The following is a 22,836-nucleotide window of genomic DNA, read 5'->3' as shown; positions in this document are numbered from 1 at the left end:
CAATAGTGTATTGTATCACAATCTAGTAGTTACATTTGAAAATTTTGTTCTAGGACATTTTGTTTGAACGCAATCATCAAACTTAATTAAAAAAGTCATTTAAGCCTTTTCACAGTGAGATCTATGCGATATGGCCGAGAAATGTAATTTTGATGTTAACTCCCAAACCGCTGCGCAGAAGTCAACCAAACTTCACCCAATAGTGTATTGTATCACAATCTAGTAGTTACATTTGAAAATTTTGTTCTATGACATTTTGTTTGAACGCAATCATCAAACTTAATTAAAAAAGTCATTTAAGCCTTTTCACAGTGAGATCTATGCGATATGGCCGAGAAATGTAATTTTGATGTTAACTCCCAAACCGCTGCGCAGAAGTCAACCAAACTTCACCCATTAGTGTATTGTATCACAATCTAGTAGTTACATGTGGAAATTTGGTTATTGGACATTTGGTTTGAGCGCAATCATCAAACTTAGGTCAAAAAAGCCATTTAAGCCTTTTCACAGTGAGATCTATGCGATATGGCCGAGAAATGTAATTTTGATGTTAACTCCCAAACCGCTGCGCAGAAGTCAACCAAACTTCACCCAATAGTGTATTGTATCACAATCTAGTAGTTACATTTGAAAATTTTGTTCTAGGAAATTTTGTTTGAGCGCAATCATCAAACTTAATTAAAAAAGTCATTTAAGCCTTTTCACAGTGAGATCTATGCGATATGGCCGAGAAATGTAATTTTGATGTTAACTCCCAAACCTCTGCGCAGAAGTCAACCAAACTTCACCCAATAGTGTATTGTATCACAATCTAGTAGTTACAAGTGGAAATTTGGTTCTAGGACATTTGATTTGAGAGCAATCTTTAAACTTAGGTCAAAAAAGCCATTTAAGCCTTTTCACAGTGAGATCTATGCGATATGGCCGAGAAATGTAATTTTGATGTTAACTCCCAAACCGCTGCGCAGAAGTCAACCAAACTTCACCCAATAGTGTATTGTATCACAATCTAGTAGTTACATTTAAAAATTTTGTTCTAGGACATTTTGTTTGAACGCAATCATCAAACTTAATTAAAAAAGTCATTTAAGCCTTTTCACAGTGAGATCTATGCGATATGGCCGAGAAATGTAATTTTGATGTTAACTCCCAAACCGCTGCGCAGAAGTCAACCAAACTTCACCCAATAGTGTATTGTATCACAATCTAGTAGTTACATTTGGAAATTTTGTTCTTGGACATTTGATTTGAGTGCAATCCTCAAACTTAGGTCAAAAAAGCCATTTAAGCCTTTTCACAGTGAGATCTATGCGATATGGCCGAGAAATGTAATTTTGATGTTAACTCCCAAACCGCTGCGCAGAAGTCAACCAAACTTCACCCAATAGTGTATTGTATCACAATCTAGTAGTTACATTTGAAAATTTTGTTCTAGGACATTTTGTTTGAACGCAATCATCAAACTTAATTAAAAAAGTCATTTAAGCCTTTTCACAGTGAGATCTATGCGATATGGCCGAGAAATGTAATTTTGATGTTAACTCCCAAACCGCTGCGCAGAAGTCAACCAAACTTCACCCAATAGTGTATTGTATCACATTCTAGTAGTTACATTTGAAAATTTCGTTCTAGGACATTTGGTTTGAGCGCAATCATTAAACTTAGGTCAAAAAAGCCATTTAAGCCTTTTCACAGTGAGATCTATGCGATATGGCCGAGAAATGTAATTTTGATGTTAACTCCCAAACCGCTGCGCAGAAGTCAACTAAACTTCACCCAATAGTGTATTGTATCACATTCTAGTAGTTACATTTGAAAATTTCGTTCTAGGACATTTGGTTTGAGCGCAATCATTAAACTTAATTAAAAAAGTCATTTAAGCCTTTTCACAGTGAGATCTATGCGATATGGCCGAGAAATGTAATTTTGATGTTAACTCCCAAACCGCTGCGCAGAAGTCAACCAAACTTCACCCATTAGTGTATTGTATCACAATCTAGTAATTACATGTGGAAATTTGGTTCTAGGACATTTGATTTGAGCGCAATCCTCAAACTTAGGTCAAAAAAGCCATTTAAGCCTTTTCACAGTGAGATCTATGCGATATGGCCGAGAAATGTAATTTTGATGTTAACTCCCAAACCGCTGCGCAGAAGTCAACCAAACTTCACCCAATAGTGTATTGTATCACAATCTAGTAGTTACATTTGAAAATTTTGTTCTATGACATTTTGTTTGAACGCAATCATCAAACTTAATTAAAAAAGTCATTTAAGCCTTTTCACAGTGAGATCTATGCGATATGGCCGAGAAATGTAATTTTGATGTTAACTCCCAAACCGCCTCGCAGAAGTCAACCAAACTTCACCCATTAGTGTATTGTATCACAATCTAGTAGTTACATGTGGAAATTTGGTTATTGGACATTTGGTTTGAGCGCAATCATTAAACTTAGGTCAAAAAAGTCATTTAAGCCTTTTCACAGTGAGATCTATGCGATATGGCCGAGAAATGTAATTTTGATGTTAACTCCCAAACCGCTGCGCAGAAGTCAACCAAACTTCACCCAATAGTGTATTGTATCACATTCTAGTAGTTACATTTGAAAATTTCGTTCTAGGACATTTGGTTTGAGCGCAATCATTAAATTTAGGTCAAAAAAGCCATTTAAGCCTTTTCACAGTGAGATCTATGCGATATGGCCGAGAAATGTAATTTTGATGTTAACTCCCAAACCGCTGCGCAGAAGTCAACTAAACTTCACCCAATAGTGTATTGTATCACATTCTAGTAGTTACATTTGAAAATTTCGTTCTAGGACATTTGGTTTGAGCGCAATCATTAAACTTAATTAAAAAAGTCATTTAAGCCTTTTCACAGTGAGATCTATGCGATATGGCCGAGAAATGTAATTTTGATGTTAACTCCCAAACCGCTGCGCAGAAGTCAACCAAACTTCACCCATTAGTGTATTGTATCACAATCTAGTAATTACATGTGGAAATTTGGTTCTAGGACATTTGATTTGAGCGCAATCCTCAAACTTAGGTCAAAAAAGCCATTTAAGCCTTTTCACAGTGAGATCTATGCGATATGGCCGAGAAATGTAATTTTGATGTTAACTCCCAAACCGCTGCGCAGAAGTCAACCAAACTTCACCCAATAGTGTATTGTATCACAATCTAGTAGTTACATTTGAAAATTTTGTTCTATGACATTTTGTTTGAACGCAATCATCAAACAATTAAAAAAGTCATTTAAGCCTTTTCACAGTGAGATCTATGCGATATGGCCAAGAAATGTAATTTTGATGTTAACTCCCAAACCGCCTCGCAGAAGTCAACCAAACTTCACCCATTAGTGTATTGTATCGCAATCTAGTAGTTACATGTGGAAATTTGGTTATTGGACATTTGGTTTGAGCGCAATCATTAAACTTAGGTCAAAAAAGCCATTTAAGCCTTTTCACAGTGAGATCTATGCGATATGGCCGAGAAATGTAATTTTGATGTTAACTCCAAAACCGCTGCGCAGAAGTCAACCAAACTTCACCCAATAGTGTATTGTATCACAATCTAGTAGTTACATTTGAAAATTTTGTTCTAGGAAATTTTGTTTGAGCGCAATCATCAAACTTAATTAAAAAAGTCATTTGAGCCTTTTCACAGTGAGATCTATGCGATATGGCCGAGAAATGTAATTTTGATGTTAACTCCCAAACCTCTGCGCAGAAGTCAACCAAACTTCACCCATTAGTGTATTGTATCACAATCTAGTAGTTACATGTGGAAATTTGGTTCTAGGACATTTGATTTGAGCGCAATCCTCAAACTTAGGTCAAAAAAGCCATTTAAGCCTTTTCACAGTGAGATCTATGCGATATGGCCGAGAAATGTAATTTTGATGTTAACTCCCAAACCGCTGCGCAGAAGTCAACCAAACTTCACCTAATAGTGTATTGTATCACAATCTAGTAGTTACATTTGAAAATTTTGTTCTAGGACATTTTGTTTGAACGCAATCATCAAACTTAATTAAAAAAGTCATTTAAGCCTTTTCACAGTGAGATCTATGCGATATGGCCGAGAAATGTAATTTTGATGTTAACTCCCAAACCGCTGCGCAGAAGTCAACCAAACTTCACCCAATAGTGTATTGTATCACAATCTAGTAGTTACATTTGAAAATTTTGTTCTAGGACATTTTGTTTGAACGCAATCATCAAACTTAATTAAAAAAGTCATTTAAGCCTTTTCACGGTGAGATCTATGCGATATGGCCGAGAAATGTAATTTTGATGTTAACTCCCAAACCGCTGCGCAGAAGTCAACCAAACTTCACCCAATAGTGTATTGTATCACATTCTAGTAGTTACATTTGAAAATTTCGTTCTAGGACATTTGGTTTGAGCGCAATCATTAAACTTAGGTCAAAAAAGCCATTTAAGCCTTTTCACAGTGAGATCTATGCGATATGGCCGAGAAATGTAATTTTGATGTTAACTCCCAAACCGCTGCGCAGAAGTCAACTAAACTTCACCCAATAGTGTATTGTATCACATTCTAGTAGTTACATTTGAAAATTTCGTTCTAGGACATTTGGTTTGAGCGCAATCATTAAACTTAATTAAAAAAGTCATTTAAGCCTTTTCACAGTGAGATCTATGCGATATGGCCGAGAAATGTAATTTTGATGTTAACTCCCAAACCGCTGCGCAGAAGTCAACCAAACTTCACCCATTAGTGTATTGTATCACAATCTAGTAATTACATGTGGAAATTTGGTTCTAGGACATTTGATTTGAGCGCAATCCTCAAACTTAGGTCAAAAAAGCCATTTAAGCCTTTTCACAGTGAGATCTATGCGATATGGCCGAGAAATGTAATTTTGATGTTAACTCCCAAACCGCTGCGCAGAAGTCAACCAAACTTCACCCAATAGTGTATTGTATCACAATCTAGTAGTTACATTTGAAAATTTTGTTCTAGGACATTTTGTTTGAACGCAATCATCAAACTTAATTAAAAAAGTCATTTAAGCCTTTTCACAGTGAGATCTATGCGATATGGCCGAGAAATGTAATTTTGATGTTAACTCCCAAACCGCTGCGCAGAAGTCAACCAAACTTCACCCAATAGTGTATTGTATCACATTCTAGTAGTTACATTTGAAAATTTCGTTCTAGGACATTTGGTTTGAGCGCAATCATTAAACTTAGGTCAAAAAAGCCATTTAAGCCTTTTCACAGTGAGATCTATGCGATATGGCCGAGAAATGTAATTTTGATGTTAACTCCCAAACCGCTGCGCAGAAGTCAACCAAACTTCACCCAATAGTGTATTGTATCACAATCTAGTAGTTACATTTGAAAATTTTGTTCTAGGAAATTTTGTTTGAGCGCAATCATCAAACTTAATTAAAAAAGTCATTTAAGCCTTTTCACAGTGAGATCTATGCGATATGGCCGAGAAATGTAATTTTGATGTTAACTCCCAAACCGCTGCGCAGAAGTCAACCAAACTTCACCCATTAGTGTATTGTATCACAATCTAGTAGTTACATGTGAAAATTTGGTTCTAGGACATTTGATTTGAGCGCAATCCTCAAACTTAGGTCAAAAAAGCCATTTAAGCCTTTTCACAGTGAGATCTATGCGATATGGCCGAGAAATGTAATTTTGATGTTAACTCCCAAACCGCTGCGCAGAAGTCAACCAAACTTCACCCAATAGTGTATTGTATCACATTCTAGTAGTTACATTTGAAAATTTCGTTCTAGGACATTTGGTTTGAGCGCAATCATTAAACTTAGGTCAAAAAAGCCATTTAAGCCTTTTCACAGTGAGATCTATGCGATATGGCCGAGAAATGTAATTTTGATGTTAACTCCCAAACCGCTGCGCAGAAGTCAACTAAACTTCACCCAATAGTGTATTGTATCACATTCTAGTAGTTACATTTGAAAATTTCGTTCTAGGACATTTGGTTTGAGCGCAATCATTAAACTTAATTAAAAAAGTCATTTAAGCCTTTTCACAGTGAGATCTATGCGATATGGCCGAGAAATGTAATTTTGATGTTAACTCCCAAACCGCTGCGCAGAAGTCAACCAAACTTCACCCAATAGTGTATTGTATCACAATCTAGTAGTTACATTTGAAAATTTTGTTCTAGGACATTTTGTTTGAACGCAATCATCAAACTTAATTAAAAAAGTCATTTAAGCCTTTTCACAGTGAGATCTATGCGATATGGCCGAGAAATGTAATTTTGATGTTAACTCCCAAACCGCTGCGCAGAAGTCAACCAAACTTCACCCAATAGTGTATTGTATCACAATCTAGTAGTTACATTTGAAAATTTTGTTCTATGACATTTTGTTTGAACGCAATCATCAAACTTAATTAAAAAAGTCATTTAAGCCTTTTCACAGTGAGATCTATGCGATATGGCCGAGAAATGTAATTTTGATGTTAACTCCCAAACCGCTGCGCAGAAGTCAACCAAACTTCACCCAATAGTGTATTGTATCACAATCTAGTAGTTACATTTGGAAATTTGGTTCTTGGACATTTGATTTGAGCGCAATCCTCAAACTTAGGTCAAAAAAGCCATTTAAGCCTTTTCACAGTGAGATCTATGCGATATGGCCGAGAAATGTAATTTTGATGTTAACTCCCAAACCGCTGCGCAGAAGTCAACCAAACTTCACCCAATAGTGTATTGTATCACAATCTAGTAGTTACATTTGAAAATTTTGTTCTAGGACATTTTGTTTGAACGCAATCATCAAACTTAATTAAAAAAGTCATTTAAGCCTTTTCACAGTGAGATCTATGCGATATGGCCGAGAAATGTAATTTTGATGTTAACTCCCAAACCGCTGCGCAGAAGTCAACCAAACTTCACCCAATAGTGTATTGTATCACATTCTAGTAGTTACATTTGAAAATTTCGTTCTAGGACATTTGGTTTGAGCGCAATCATTAAACTTAGGTCAAAAAAGCCATTTAAGCCTTTTCACAGTGAGATCTATGCGATATGGCCGAGAAATGTAATTTTGATGTTAACTCCCAAACCGCTGCGCAGAAGTCAACCAAACTTCACCCAATAGTGTATTGTATCACAATCTAGTAGTTACATTTGAAAATTTTGTTCTAGGAAATTTTGTTTGAGCGCAATCATCAAACTTAATTAAAAAAGTCATTTAAGCCTTTTCACAGTGAGATCTATGCGATATGGCCGAGAAATGTAATTTTGATGTTAACTCCCAAACCGCTGCGCAGAAGTCAACCAAACTTCACCCATTAGTGTATTGTATCACAATCTAGTAGTTACATGTGAAAATTTGGTTCTAGGACATTTGATTTGAGCGCAATCCTCAAACTTAGGTCAAAAAAGCCATTTAAGCCTTTTCACAGTGAGATCTATGCGATATGGCCGAGAAATGTAATTTTGATGTTAACTCCCAAACCGCTGCGCAGAAGTCAACCAAACTTCACCCAATAGTGTATTGTATCACATTCTAGTAGTTACATTTGAAAATTTCGTTCTAGGACATTTGGTTTGAGCGCAATCCTCAAACTTAGGTCAAAAAAGCCATTTAAGCCTTTTCACAGTGAGATCTATGCGATATGGCCGAGAAATGTAATTTTGATGTTAACTCCCAAACCGCTGCGCAGAAGTCAACCAAACTTCACCCATTAGTGTATTGTATCACAATCTAGTAGTTACATGTGGAAATTTGGTTTTTGGACATTTGGTTTGAGCGCAATCATTAAACTTAGGTCAAAAAAGCCATTTAAGCCTTTTCACAGTGAGATCTATGCGATATGGCCGAGAAATGTAATTTTGATGTTAACTCCCAAACCGCTGCGCAGAAGTCAACCAAACTTCACCCAATAGTGTATTGTATCACAATCTAATAGTTACATTTGAAAATTTTGTTCTAGGAAATTTTGTTTGAGCGCAATCATCAAACTTAATTAAAAAAGTCATTTAAGCCTTTTCACAGTGAGATCTATGCGATATGGCCGAGAAATGTAATTTTGATGTTAACTCCCAAACCGCTGCGCAGAAGTCAACTAAACTTCACCCAATAGTGTATTGTATCACATTCTAGTAGTTACATTTGAAAATTTCGTTCTAGGACATTTGGTTTGAGCGCAATCATTAAACTTAATTAAAAAAGTCATTTAAGCCTTTTCACAGTGAGATCTATGCGATATGGCCGAGAAATGTAATTTTGATGTTAACTCCCAAACCGCTGCGCAGAAGTCAACCAAACTTCACCCATTAGTGTATTGTATCACAATCTAGTAATTACATGTGGAAATTTGGTTCTAGGACATTTGATTTGAGCGCAATCCTCAAACTTAGGTCAAAAAAGCCATTTAAGCCTTTTCACAGTGAGATCTATGCGATATGGCCGAGAAATGTAATTTTGATGTTAACTCCCAAACCGCTGCGCAGAAGTCAACCAAACTTCACCCAATAGTGTATTGTATCACAATCTAGTAGTTACATTTGAAAATTTTGTTCTATGACATTTTGTTTGAACGCAATCATCAAACAATTAAAAAAGTCATTTAAGCCTTTTCACAGTGAGATCTATGCGATATGGCCAAGAAATGTAATTTTGATGTTAACTCCCAAACCGCCTCGCAGAAGTCAACCAAACTTCACCCATTAGTGTATTGTATCGCAATCTAGTAGTTACATGTGGAAATTTGGTTATTGGACATTTGGTTTGAGCGCAATCATTAAACTTAGGTCAAAAAAGCCATTTAAGCCTTTTCACAGTGAGATCTATGCGATATGGCCGAGAAATGTAATTTTGATGTTAACTCCAAAACCGCTGCGCAGAAGTCAACCAAACTTCACCCAATAGTGTATTGTATCACAATCTAGTAGTTACATTTGAAAATTTTGTTCTAGGAAATTTTGTTTGAGCGCAATCATCAAACTTAATTAAAAAAGTCATTTGAGCCTTTTCACAGTGAGATCTATGCGATATGGCCGAGAAATGTAATTTTGATGTTAACTCCCAAACCTCTGCGCAGAAGTCAACCAAACTTCACCCATTAGTGTATTGTATCACAATCTAGTAGTTACATGTGGAAATTTGGTTCTAGGACATTTGATTTGAGCGCAATCCTCAAACTTAGGTCAAAAAAGCCATTTAAGCCTTTTCACAGTGAGATCTATGCGATATGGCCGAGAAATGTAATTTTGATGTTAACTCCCAAACCGCTGCGCAGAAGTCAACCAAACTTCACCCAATAGTGTATTGTATCACATTCTAGTAGTTACATTTGAAAATTTCGTTCTAGGACATTTGGTTTGAGCGCAATCTTTAAACTTAGGTCAAAAAAGCCATTTAAGCCTTTTCACAGTGAGATCTATGCGATATGGCCGAGAAATGTAATTTTGATGTTAACTCCCAAACCGCTGCGCAGAAGTCAACCAAACTTCACCTAATAGTGTATTGTATCACAATCTAGTAGTTACATTTGAAAATTTTGTTCTAGGACATTTTGTTTGAACGCAATCATCAAACTTAATTAAAAAAGTCATTTAAGCCTTTTCACAGTGAGATCTATGCGATATGGCCGAGAAATGTAATTTTGATGTTAACTCCCAAACCGCTGCGCAGAAGTCAACCAAACTTCACCCAATAGTGTATTGTATCACAATCTAGTAGTTACATTTTAAAATTTTGTTCTAGGACATTTTGTTTGAACGCAATCATCAAACTTAATTAAAAAAGTCATTTAAGCCTTTTCACGGTGAGATCTATGCGATATGGCCGAGAAATGTAATTTTGATGTTAACTCCCAAACCGCTGCGCAGAAGTCAACCAAACTTCACCCAATAGTGTATTGTATCACATTCTAGTAGTTACATTTGAAAATTTCGTTCTAGGACATTTGGTTTGAGCGCAATCATTAAACTTAGGTCAAAAAAGCCATTTAAGCCTTTTCACAGTGAGATCTATGCGATATGGCCGAGAAATGTAATTTTGATGTTAACTCCCAAACCGCTGCGCAGAAGTCAACTAAACTTCACCCAATAGTGTATTGTATCACATTCTAGTAGTTACATTTGAAAATTTCGTTCTAGGACATTTGGTTTGAGCGCAATCATTAAACTTAATTAAAAAAGTCATTTAAGCCTTTTCACAGTGAGATCTATGCGATATGGCCGAGAAATGTAATTTTGATGTTAACTCCCAAACCGCTGCGCAGAAGTCAACCAAACTTCACCCATTAGTGTATTGTATCACAATCTAGTAATTACATGTGGAAATTTGGTTCTAGGACATTTGATTTGAGCGCAATCCTCAAACTTAGGTCAAAAAAGCCATTTAAGCCTTTTCACAGTGAGATCTATGCGATATGGCCGAGAAATGTAATTTTGATGTTAACTCCCAAACCGCTGCGCAGAAGTCAACCAAACTTCACCCAATAGTGTATTGTATCACAATCTAGTAGTTACATTTGAAAATTTTGTTCTAGGACATTTTGTTTGAACGCAATCATCAAACTTAATTAAAAAAGTCATTTAAGCCTTTTCACAGTGAGATCTATGCGATATGGCCGAGAAATGTAATTTTGATGTTAACTCCCAAACCGCTGCGCAGAAGTCAACCAAACTTCACCCAATAGTGTATTGTATCACATTCTAGTAGTTACATTTGAAAATTTCGTTCTAGGACATTTGGTTTGAGCGCAATCATTAAACTTAGGTCAAAAAAGCCATTTAAGCCTTTTCACAGTGAGATCTATGCGATATGGCCGAGAAATGTAATTTTGATGTTAACTCCCAAACCGCTGCGCAGAAGTCAACCAAACTTCACCCATTAGTGTATTGTATCACAATCTAGTAGTTACATGTGAAAATTTGGTTCTAGGACATTTGATTTGAGCGCAATCCTCAAACTTAGGTCAAAAAAGCCATTTAAGCCTTTTCACAGTGAGATCTATGCGATATGGCCGAGAAATGTAATTTTGATGTTAACTCCCAAACCGCTGCGCAGAAGTCAACCAAACTTCACCCAATAGTGTATTGTATCACATTCTAGTAGTTACATTTGAAAATTTCGTTCTAGGACATTTGGTTTGAGCGCAATCATTAAACTTAGGTCAAAAAAGCCATTTAAGCCTTTTCACAGTGAGATCTATGCGATATGGCCGAGAAATGTAATTTTGATGTTAACTCCCAAACCGCTGCGCAGAAGTCAACTAAACTTCACCCAATAGTGTATTGTATCACATTCTAGTAGTTACATTTGAAAATTTCGTTCTAGGACATTTGGTTTGAGCGCAATCATTAAACTTAATTAAAAAAGTCATTTAAGCCTTTTCACAGTGAGATCTATGCGATATGGCCGAGAAATGTAATTTTGATGTTAACTCCCAAACCGCTGCGCAGAAGTCAACCAAACTTCACCCAATAGTATATTGTATCACAATCTAGTAGTTACATTTGAAAATTTTGTTCTAGGACATTTTGTTTGAACGCAATCATCAAACTTAATTAAAAAAGTCATTTAAGCCTTTTCACAGTGAGATCTATGCGATATGGCCGAGAAATGTAATTTTGATGTTAACTCCCAAACCGCTGCGCAGAAGTCAACCAAACTTCACCCAATAGTGTATTGTATCACAATCTAGTAGTTACATTTGAAAATTTTGTTCTATGACATTTTGTTTGAACGCAATCATCAAACTTAATTAAAAAAGTCATTTAAGCCTTTTCACAGTGAGATCTATGCGATATGGCCGAGAAATGTAATTTTGATGTTAACTCCCAAACCGCTGCGCAGAAGTCAACCAAACTTCACCCAATAGTGTATTGTATCACAATCTAGTAGTTACATTTGGAAATTTGGTTCTTGGACATTTGATTTGAGCGCAATCCTCAAACTTAGGTCAAAAAAGCCATTTAAGCCTTTTCACAGTGAGATCTATGCGATATGGCCGAGAAATGTAATTTTGATGTTAACTCCCAAACCGCTGCGCAGAAGTCAACCAGACTTCACCCAATAGTGTATTGTATCACAATCTAGTAGTTACATTTGAAAATTTTGTTCTAGGACATTTTGTTTGAACGCAATCATCAAACTTAATTAAAAAAGTCATTTAAGCCTTTTCACAGTGAGATCTATGCGATATGGCCGAGAAATGTAATTTTGATGTTAACTCCCAAACCGCTGCGCAGAAGTCAACCAAACTTCACCCAATAGTGTATTGTATCACATTCTAGTAGTTACATTTGAAAATTTCGTTCTAGGACATTTGGTTTGAGCGCAATCATTAAACTTAGGTCAAAAAAGCCATTTAAGCCTTTTCACAGTGAGATCTATGCGATATGGCCGAGAAATGTAATTTTGATGTTAACTCCCAAACCGCTGCGCAGAAGTCAACCAAACTTCACCCAATAGTGTATTGTATCACAATCTAGTAGTTACATTTGAAAATTTTGTTCTAGGAAATTTTGTTTGAGCGCAATCATCAAACTTAATTAAAAAAGTCATTTAAGCCTTTTCACAGTGAGATCTATGCGATATGGCCGAGAAATGTAATTTTGATGTTAACTCCCAAACCGCTGCGCAGAAGTCAACCAAACTTCACCCATTAGTGTATTGTATCACAATCTAGTAGTTACATGTGAAAATTTGGTTCTAGGACATTTGATTTGAGCGCAATCCTCAAACTTAGGTCAAAAAAGCCATTTAAGCCTTTTCACAGTGAGATCTATGCGATATGGCCGAGAAATGTAATTTTGATGTTAACTCCCAAACCGCTGCGCAGAAGTCAACCAAACTTCACCCAATAGTGTATTGTATCACATTCTAGTAGTTACATTTGAAAATTTCGTTCTAGGACATTTGGTTTGAGCGCAATCCTCAAACTTAGGTCAAAAAAGCCATTTAAGCCTTTTCACAGTGAGATCTATGCGATATGGCCGAGAAATGTAATTTTGATGTTAACTCCCAAACCGCTGCGCAGAAGTCAACCAAACTTCACCCATTAGTGTATTGTATCACAATCTAGTAGTTACATGTGGAAATTTGGTTTTTGGACATTTGGTTTGAGCGCAATCATTAAACTTAGGTCAAAAAAGCCATTTAAGCCTTTTCACAGTGAGATCTATGCGATATGGCCGAGAAATGTAATTTTGATGTTAACTCCCAAACCGCTGCGCAGAAGTCAACCAAACTTCACCCAATAGTGTATTGTATCACAATCTAATAGTTACATTTGAAAATTTTGTTCTAGGAAATTTTGTTTGAGCGCAATCATCAAACTTAATTAAAAAAGTCATTTAAGCCTTTTCACAGTGAGATCTATGCGATATGGCCGAGAAATGTAATTTTGATGTTAACTCCCAAACCTCTGCGCAGAAGTCAACCAAACTTCACCCATTAGTGTATTGTATCACAATCTAGTAGTTACATGTGGAAATTTGGTTCTAGGACATTTGATTTGAGCGCAATCCTCAAACTTAGGTCAAAAAAGCCATTTAAGCCTTTTCACAGTGAGATCTATGCGATATGGCCGAGAAATGTAATTTTGATGTTAACTCCCAAACCGCTGCGCAGAAGTCAACCAAACTTCACCCAATAGTGTATTGTATCACATTCTAGTAGTTACATTTGAAAATTTCGTTCTAGGACATTTGGTTTGAGCGCAATCTTTAAACTTAGGTCAAAAAAGCCATTTAAGCCTTTTCACAGTGAGATCTATGCGATATGGCCGAGAAATGTAATTTTGATGTTAACTCCCAAACCGCTGCGCAGAAGTCAACCAAACTTCACCCAATAGTGTATTGTATCACAATCTAGTAGTTACATTTGAAAATTTTGTTCTAGGACATTTTGTTTGAACGCAATCATCAAACTTAATTAAAAAAGTCATTTAAGCCTTTTCACAGTGAGATCTATGCGATATGGCCGAGAAATGTAATTTTGATGTTAACTCCCAAACCGCTGCGCAGAAGTCAACCAAACTTCACCCAATAGTGTATTGTATCACAATCTAGTAGTTACATTTGAAAATTTTGTTCTAGGACATTTTGTTTGAACGCAATCATCAAACTTAATTAAAAAAGTCATTTAAGCCTTTTCACAGTGAGATCTATGCGATATGGCCGAGAAATGTAATTTTGATGTTAACTCCCAAACCTCTGCGCAGAAGTCAACCAAACTTCACCCATTAGTGTATTGTATCACAATCTAGTAGTTACATGTGGAAATTTGGTTCTAGGACATTTGATTTGAGCGCAATCCTCAAACTTAGGTCAAAAAAGCCATTTAAGCCTTTTCACAGTGAGATCTATGCGATATGGCCGAGAAATGTAATTTTGATGTTAACTCCCAAACCGCTGCGCAGAAGTCAACCAAACTTCACCCAATAGTGTATTGTATCACATTCTAGTAGTTACATTTGAAAATTTCGTTCTAGGACATTTGGTTTGAGCGCAATCTTTAAACTTATGTGAAAAAAGCCATTTAAGCCTTTTCACAGTGAGATCTATGCGATATGGCCGAGAAATGTAATTTTGATGTTAACTCCCAAACCGCTGCGCAGAAGTCAACCAAACTTCACCCAATAGTGTATTGTATCACAATCTAGTAGTTACATTTGAAAATTTTGTTCTAGGACATTTTGTTTGAACGCAATCATCAAACTTAATTAAAAAAGTCATTTAAGCCTTTTCACAGTGAGATCTATGCGATATGGCCGAGAAATGTAATTTTGATGTTAACTCCCAAACCGCTGCGCAGAAGTCAACCAAACTTCACCCAATAGTGTATTGTATCACAATCTAGTAGTTACATTTGAAAATTTTGTTCTAGGACATTTTGTTTGAACGCAATCATCAAACTTAATTAAAAAAGTCATTTAAGCCTTTTCACGGTGAGATCTATGCGATATGGCCGAGAAATGTAATTTTGATGTTAACTCCCAAACCGCTGCGCAGAAGTCAACCAAACTTCACCCAATAGTGTATTGTATCACATTCTAGTAGTTACATTTAAAAATTTCGTTCTAGGACATTTGGTTTGAGCGCAATCATTAAACTTAGGTCAAAAAAGCCATTTAAGCCTTTTCACAGTGAGATCTATGCGATATGGCCGAGAAATGTAATTTTGATGTTAACTCCCAAACCGCTGCGCAGAAGTCAACCAAACTTCACCCAATAGTGTATTGTATCACAATCTAGTAGTTACATTTGAAAATTTTGTTCTAGGAAATTTTGTTTGAGCGCAATCATCAAACTTAATTAAAAAAGTCATTTAAGCCTTTTCACAGTGAGATCTATACGATATGGCCGAGAAATGTAATTTTGATGTTAACTCCCAAACCTCTGCGCAGAAGTCAACCAAACTTCACCCATTAGTGTATTGTATCACAATCTAGTAGTTACATGTGGAAATTTGGTTCTAGGACATTTGATTTGAGCGCAATCCTCAAACTTAGGTCAAAAAAGCCATTTAAGCCTTTTCACAGTGAGATCTATGCGATATGGCCGAGAAATGTAATTTTGATGTTAACTCCCAAACCGCTGCGCAGAAGTCAACCAAACTTCACCCAATAGTGTATTGTATCACAATCTAGTAGTTACATTTGAAAATTTTGTTCTAGGAAATTTTGTTTGAGCGCAATCATCAAACTTAATTAAAAAAGTCATTTAAGCCTTTTCACAGTGAGATCTATGCGATATGGCCGAGAAATGTAATTTTGATGTTAACTCCCAAACCTCTGCGCAGAAGTCAACCAAACTTCACCCAATAGTGTATTGTATCACAATCTAGTAGTTACATGTGGAAATTTGGTTCTAGGACATTTGATTTGAGAGCAATCTTTAAACTTAGGTCAAAAAAGCCATTTAAGCCTTTTCACAGTGAGATCTATGCGATATGGCCGAGAAATGTAATTTTGATGTTAACTCCCAAACCGCTGCGCAGAAGTCAACCAAACTTCACCCAATAGTGTATTGTATCACAATCTAGTAGTTACATTTGAAAATTTTGTTCTAGGACATTTTGTTTGAACGCAATCATCAAACTTAATTAAAAAAGTCATTTAAGCCTTTTCACGGTGAGATCTATGCGATATGGCCGAGAAATGTAATTTTGATGTTAACTCCCAAACCGCTGCGCAGAAGTCAACCAAACTTCACCCAATAGTGTATTGTATCACATTCTAGTAGTTACATTTAAAAATTTCGTTCTAGGACATTTGGTTTGAGCGCAATCATTAAACTTAGGTCAAAAAAGCCATTTAAGCCTTTTCACAGTGAGATCTATGCGATATGGCCGAGAAATGTAATTTTGATGTTAACTCCCAAACCGCTGCGCAGAAGTCAACCAAACTTCACCCAATAGTGTATTGTATCACAATCTAGTAGTTACATTTGAAAATTTTGTTCTAGGAAATTTTGTTTGAGCGCAATCATCAAACTTAATTAAAAAAGTCATTTAAGCCTTTTCACAGTGAGATCTATACGATATGGCCGAGAAATGTAATTTTGATGTTAACTCCCAAACCTCTGCGCAGAAGTCAACCAAACTTCACCCATTAGTGTATTGTATCACAATCTAGTAGTTACATGTGGAAATTTGGTTCTAGGACATTTGATTTGAGCGCAATCCTCAAACTTAGGTCAAAAAAGCCATTTAAGCCTTTTCACAGTGAGATCTATGCGATATGGCCGAGAAATGTAATTTTGATGTTAACTCCCAAACCGCTGCGCAGAAGTCAACCAAACTTCACCCAATAGTGTATTGTATCACAATCTAGTAGTTACATTTGAAAATTTTGTTCTAGGAAATTTTGTTTGAGCGCAATCATCAAACTTAATTAAAAAAGTCATTTAAGCCTTTTCACAGTGAGATCTATGCGATATGGCCGAGAAATGTAATTTTGATGTTAACTCCCAAACCTCTGCGCAGAAGTCAACCAAACTTCACCCAATAGTGTATTGTATCACAATCTAGTAGTTACATGTGGAAATTTGGTTCTAGGACATTTGATTTGAGAGCAATCTTTAAACTTAGGTCAAAAAAGCCATTTAAGCCTTTTCACAGTGAGATCTATGCGATATGGCCGAGAAATGTAATTTTGATGTTAACTCCCAAACCGCTGCGCAGAAGTCAACCAAACTTCACCCAATAGTGTATTGTATCACAATCTAGTAGTTACATTTGAAAGTTTTGTTCTAGGACATTTTGTTTGAACGCAATCATCAAACTTAATTAAAAAAGTCATTTAAGCCTTTTCACAGTGAGATCTATGCGATATGGCCGAGAAATGTAATTTTGATGTTAACTCCCAAACCGCTGCGCAGAAGTCAACCAAACTTCACCCAATAGTGTATTGTATCACAATCTAGTAGTTACATTTGGAAATTTTGTTCTTGGACATTTGATTTGAGTGCAATCCTCAAACTTAGGTCAAAAAAGCCATTTAAGCCTTTTCACAGTGAGATCTATGCGATATGGCCGAGAAATGTAATTTTGATGTTAACTCCCAAACCGCTGCGCAGAAGTCAACCAAACTTCACCCAATAGTGTATTGTATCACAATCTAGTAGTTACATTTGAAAATTTTGTTCTAGGACATTTTGTTTGAACGCAATCATCAAACTTAATTAAAAAAGTCATTTAAGCCTTTTCACAGTGAGATCTATGCGATATGGCCGAGAAATGTAATTTTGATGTTAACTCCCAAACCGCTGCGCAGAAGTCAACCAAACTTCACCCAATAGTGTATTGTATCACATTCTAGTAGTTACATTTGAAAATTTCGTTCTAGGACATTTGGTTTGAGCGCAATCATTAAACTTAGGTCAAAAAAGCCATTTAAGCCTTTTCACAGTGAGATCTATGCGATATGGCCGAGAAATGTAATTTTGATGTTAACTCCCAAACCGCTGCGCAGAAGTCAACCAAACTTCACCCAATAGTGTATTGTATCACAATCTAGTAGTTACATTTGAAAATTTTGTTCTAGGACATTTTGTTTGAACGCAATCATCAAACTTAATTAAAAAAGTCATTTAAGCCTTTTCACAGTGAGATCTATGCGATATGGCCGAGAAATGTAATTTTGATGTTAACTCCCAAACTGCTGCGCAGAAGTCAACCAAACTTCACCCATTAGTGTATTGTATCACAATCTAGTAATTACATGTGGAAATTTGGTTCTAGGACATTTGATTTGAGCGCAATCCTCAAACTTAGGTCAAAAAAGCCATTTAAGCCTTTTCACAGTGAGATCTATGCGATATGGCCGAGAAATGTAATTTTGATGTTAACTCCCAAACCGCTGCGCAGAAGTCAACCAAACTTCACCCAATAGTGTATTGTATCACAATCTAGTAGTTACATTTGAAAATTTTGTTCTATGACATTTTGTTTGAACGCAATCATCAAACTTAATTAAAAAAGTCATTTAAGCCTTTTCACAGTGAGATCTATGCGATATGGCCGAGAAATGTAATTTTGATGTTAACTCCCAAACCGCCTCGCAGAAGTCAACCAAACTTCACCCATTAGTGTATTGTATCACAATCTAGTAGTTACATGTGGAAATTTGGTTATTGGACATTTGGTTTGAGCGCAATCATTAAACTTAGGTCAAAAAAGCCATTTAAGCCTTTTCACAGTGAGATCTATGCGATATGGCCGAGAAATGTAATTTTGATGTTAACTCCCAAACCGCTGCGCAGAAGTCAACCAAACTTCACCCAATAGTGTATTGTATCACAATCTAGTAGTTACATTTGAAAATTTTGTTCTATGACATTTTGTTTGAACGCAATCATCAAACTTAATTAAAAAAGTCATTTAAGCCTTTTCACAGTGAGATCTATGCGATATGGCCGAGAAATGTAATTTTGATGTTAACTCCCAAACCGCTGCGCAGAAGTCAACCAAACTTCACCCATTAGTGTATTGTATCACAATCTAGTAGTTACATGTGGAAATTTGGTTATTGGACATTTGGTTTGAGCGCAATCATCAAACTTAGGTCAAAAAAGCCATTTAAGCCTTTTCACAGTGAGATCTATGCGATATGGCCGAGAAATGTAATTTTGATGTTAACTCCCAAACCGCTGCGCAGAAGTCAACCAAACTTCACCCAATAGTGTATTGTATCACAATCTAGTAGTTACATTTGAAAATTTTGTTCTAGGAAATTTTGTTTGAGCGCAATCATCAAACTTAATTAAAAAAGTCATTTAAGCCTTTTCACAGTGAGATCTATGCGATATGGCCGAGAAATGTAATTTTGATGTTAACTCCCAAACCTCTGCGCAGAAGTCAACCAAACTTCACCCAATAGTGTATTGTATCACAATCTAGTAGTTACATGTGGAAATTTGGTTCTAGGACATTTGATTTGAGAGCAATCTTTAAACTTAGGTCAAAAAAGCCATTTAAGCCTTTTCACAGTGAGATCTATGCGATATGGCCGAGAAATGTAATTTTGATGTTAACTCCCAAACCGCTGCGCAGAAGTCAACCAAACTTCACCCAATAGTGTATTGTATCACAATCTAGTAGTTACATTTGAAAATTTTGTTCTAGGACATTTTGTTTGAACGCAATCATCAAACTTAATTAAAAAAGTCATTTAAGCCTTTTCACAGTGAGATCTATGCGATATGGCCGAGAAATGTAATTTTGATGTTAACTCCCAAACCGCTGCGCAGAAGTCAACCAAACTTCACCCAATAGTGTATTGTATCACAATCTAGTAGTTACATTTGGAAATTTTGTTCTTGGACATTTGATTTGAGTGCAATCCTCAAACTTAGGTCAAAAAAGCCATTTAAGCCTTTTCACAGTGAGATCTATGCGATATGGCCGAGAAATGTAATTTTGATGTTAACTCCCAAACCGCTGCGCAGAAGTCAACCAAACTTCACCCAATAGTGTATTGTATCACAATCTAGTAGTTACATTTGAAAATTTTGTTCTAGGACATTTTGTTTGAACGCAATCATCAAACTTAATTAAAAAAGTCATTTAAGCCTTTTCACAGTGAGATCTATGCGATATGGCCGAGAAATGTAATTTTGATGTTAACTCCCAAACCGCTGCGCAGAAGTCAACCAAACTTCACCCAATAGTGTATTGTATCACATTCTAGTAGTTACATTTGAAAATTTCGTTCTAGGACATTTGGTTTGAGCGCAATCATTAAACTTAGGTCAAAAAAGCCATTTAAGCCTTTTCACAGTGAGATCTATGCGATATGGCCGAGAAATGTAATTTTGATGTTAACTCCCAAACCGCTGCGCAGAAGTCAACTAAACTTCACCCAATAGTGTATTGTATCACATTCTAGTAGTTACATTTGAAAATTTCGTTCTAGGACATTTGGTTTGAGCGCAATCATTAAACTTAATTAAAAAAGTCATTTAAGCCTTTTCACAGTGAGATCTATGCGATATGGCCGAGAAATGTAATTTTGATGTTAACTCCCAAACCGCTGCGCAGAAGTCAACCAAACTTCACCCATTAGTGTATTGTATCACAATCTAGTAATTACATGTGGAAATTTGGTTCTAGGACATTTGATTTGAGCGCAATCCTCAAACTTAGGTCAAAAAAGCCATTTAAGCCTTTTCACAGTGAGATCTATGCGATATGGCCGAGAAATGTAATTTTGATGTTAACTCCCAAACCGCTGCGCAGAAGTCAACCAAACTTCACCCAATAGTGTATTGTATCACAATCTAGTAGTTACATTTGAAAATTTTGTTCTATGACATTTTGTTTGAACGCAATCATCAAACTTAATTAAAAAAGTCATTTAAGCCTTTTCACAGTGAGATCTATGCGATATGGCCGAGAAATGTAATTTTGATGTTAACTCCCAAACCGCTGCGCAGAAGTCAACCAAACTTCACCCATTAGTGTATTGTATCACAATCTAGTAGTTACATGTGGAAATTTGGTTATTGGACATTTGGTTTGAGCGCAATCATTAAACTTAGGTCAAAAAAGCCATTTAAGCCTTTTCACAGTGAGATCTATGCGATATGGCCGAGAAATGTAATTTTGATGTTAACTCCCAAACCGCTGCGCAGAAGTCAACCAAACTTCACCCAATAGTGTATTGTATCACAATCTAGTAGTTACATTTGAAAATTTTGTTCTAGGAAATTTTGTTTGAGCGCAATCATCAAACTTAATTAAAAAAGTCATTTAAGCCTTTTCACAGTGAGATCTATACGATATGGCCGAGAAATGTAATTTTGATGTTAACTCCCAAACCTCTGCGCAGAAGTCAACCAAACTTCACCCATTAGTGTATTGTATCACAATCTAGTAGCTACATGTGGAAATTTGGTTCTAGGACATTTGATTTGAGCGCAATCCTCAAACTTAGGTCAAAAAAGCCATTTAAGCCTTTTCACAGTGAGATCTATGCGATATGGCCGAGAAATGTAATTTTGATGTTAACTCCCAAACCGCTGCGCAGAAGTCAACCAAACTTCACCCAATAGTGTATTGTATCACATTCTAGTAGTTACATTTGAAAATTTCGTTCTAGGACATTTGGTTTGAGCGCAATCTTTAAACTTAGGTCAAAAAAGCCATTTAAGCCTTTTCACAGTGAGATCTATGCGATATGGCCGAGAAATGTAATTTTGATGTTAACTCCCAAACCGCTGCGCAGAAGTCAACCAAACTTCACCCAATAGTGTATTGTATCACAATCTAGTAGTTACATTTGAAAATTTTGTTCTAGGACATTTTGTTTGAACGCAATCATCAAACTTAATTAAAAAAGTCATTTAAGCCTTTTCACAGTGAGATCTATGCGATATGGCCGAGAAATGTAATTTTGATGTTAACTCCCAAACCGCTGCGCAGAAGTCAACCAAACTTCACCCAATAGTGTATTGTATCACAATCTAGTAGTTACATTTGGAAATTTGGTTCTTGGACATTTGATTTGAGCGCAATCCTCAAACTTAGGTCAAAAAAGCCATTTAAGCCTTTTCACAGTGAGATCTATGCGATATGGCCGAGAAATGTAATTTTGATGTTAACTCCCAAACCGCTGCGCAGAAGTCAACCAAACTTCACCCAATAGTGTATTGTATCACAATCTAGTAGTTACATTTGAAAATTTTGTTCTAGGACATTTTGTTTGAACGCAATCATCAAACTTAATTAAAAAAGTCATTTAAGCCTTTTCACAGTGAGATCTATGCGATATGGCCGAGAAATGTAATTTTGATGTTAACTCCCAAACCGCTGCGCAGAAGTCAACCAAACTTCACCCAATAGTGTATTGTATCACATTCTAGTAGTTACATTTGAAAATTTCGTTCTAGGACATTTGGTTTGAGCGCAATCATTAAACTTAGGTCAAAAAAGCCATTTAAGCCTTTTCACAGTGAGATCTATGCGATATGGCCGAGAAATGTAATTTTGATGTTAACTCCCAAACCGCTGCGCAGAAGTCAACCAAACTTCACCCAATAGTGTATTGTATCACAATCTAGTAGTTACATTTGAAAATTTTGTTCTAGGAAATTTTGTTTGAGCGCAATCATCAAACTTAATTAAAAAAGTCATTTAAGCCTTTTCACAGTGAGATCTATGCGATATGGCCGAGAAATGTAATTTTGATGTTAACTCCCAAACCGCTGCGCAGAAGTCAACCAAACTTCACCCAATAGTGTATTGTATCACAATCTAGTAGTTACATGTGAAAATTTGGTTCTAGGACATTTGATTTGAGCGCAATCCTCAAACTTAGGTCAAAAAAGCCATTTAAGCCTTTTCACAGTGAGATCTATG

Source organism: Corythoichthys intestinalis, chromosome 1, assembly GCF_030265065.1.
Source record: "Corythoichthys intestinalis isolate RoL2023-P3 chromosome 1, ASM3026506v1, whole genome shotgun sequence".
NCBI classification, from domain to species: Eukaryota; Metazoa; Chordata; class Actinopteri; order Syngnathiformes; family Syngnathidae; genus Corythoichthys; species Corythoichthys intestinalis.
This window is presented reverse-complemented; position numbering follows the sequence as displayed.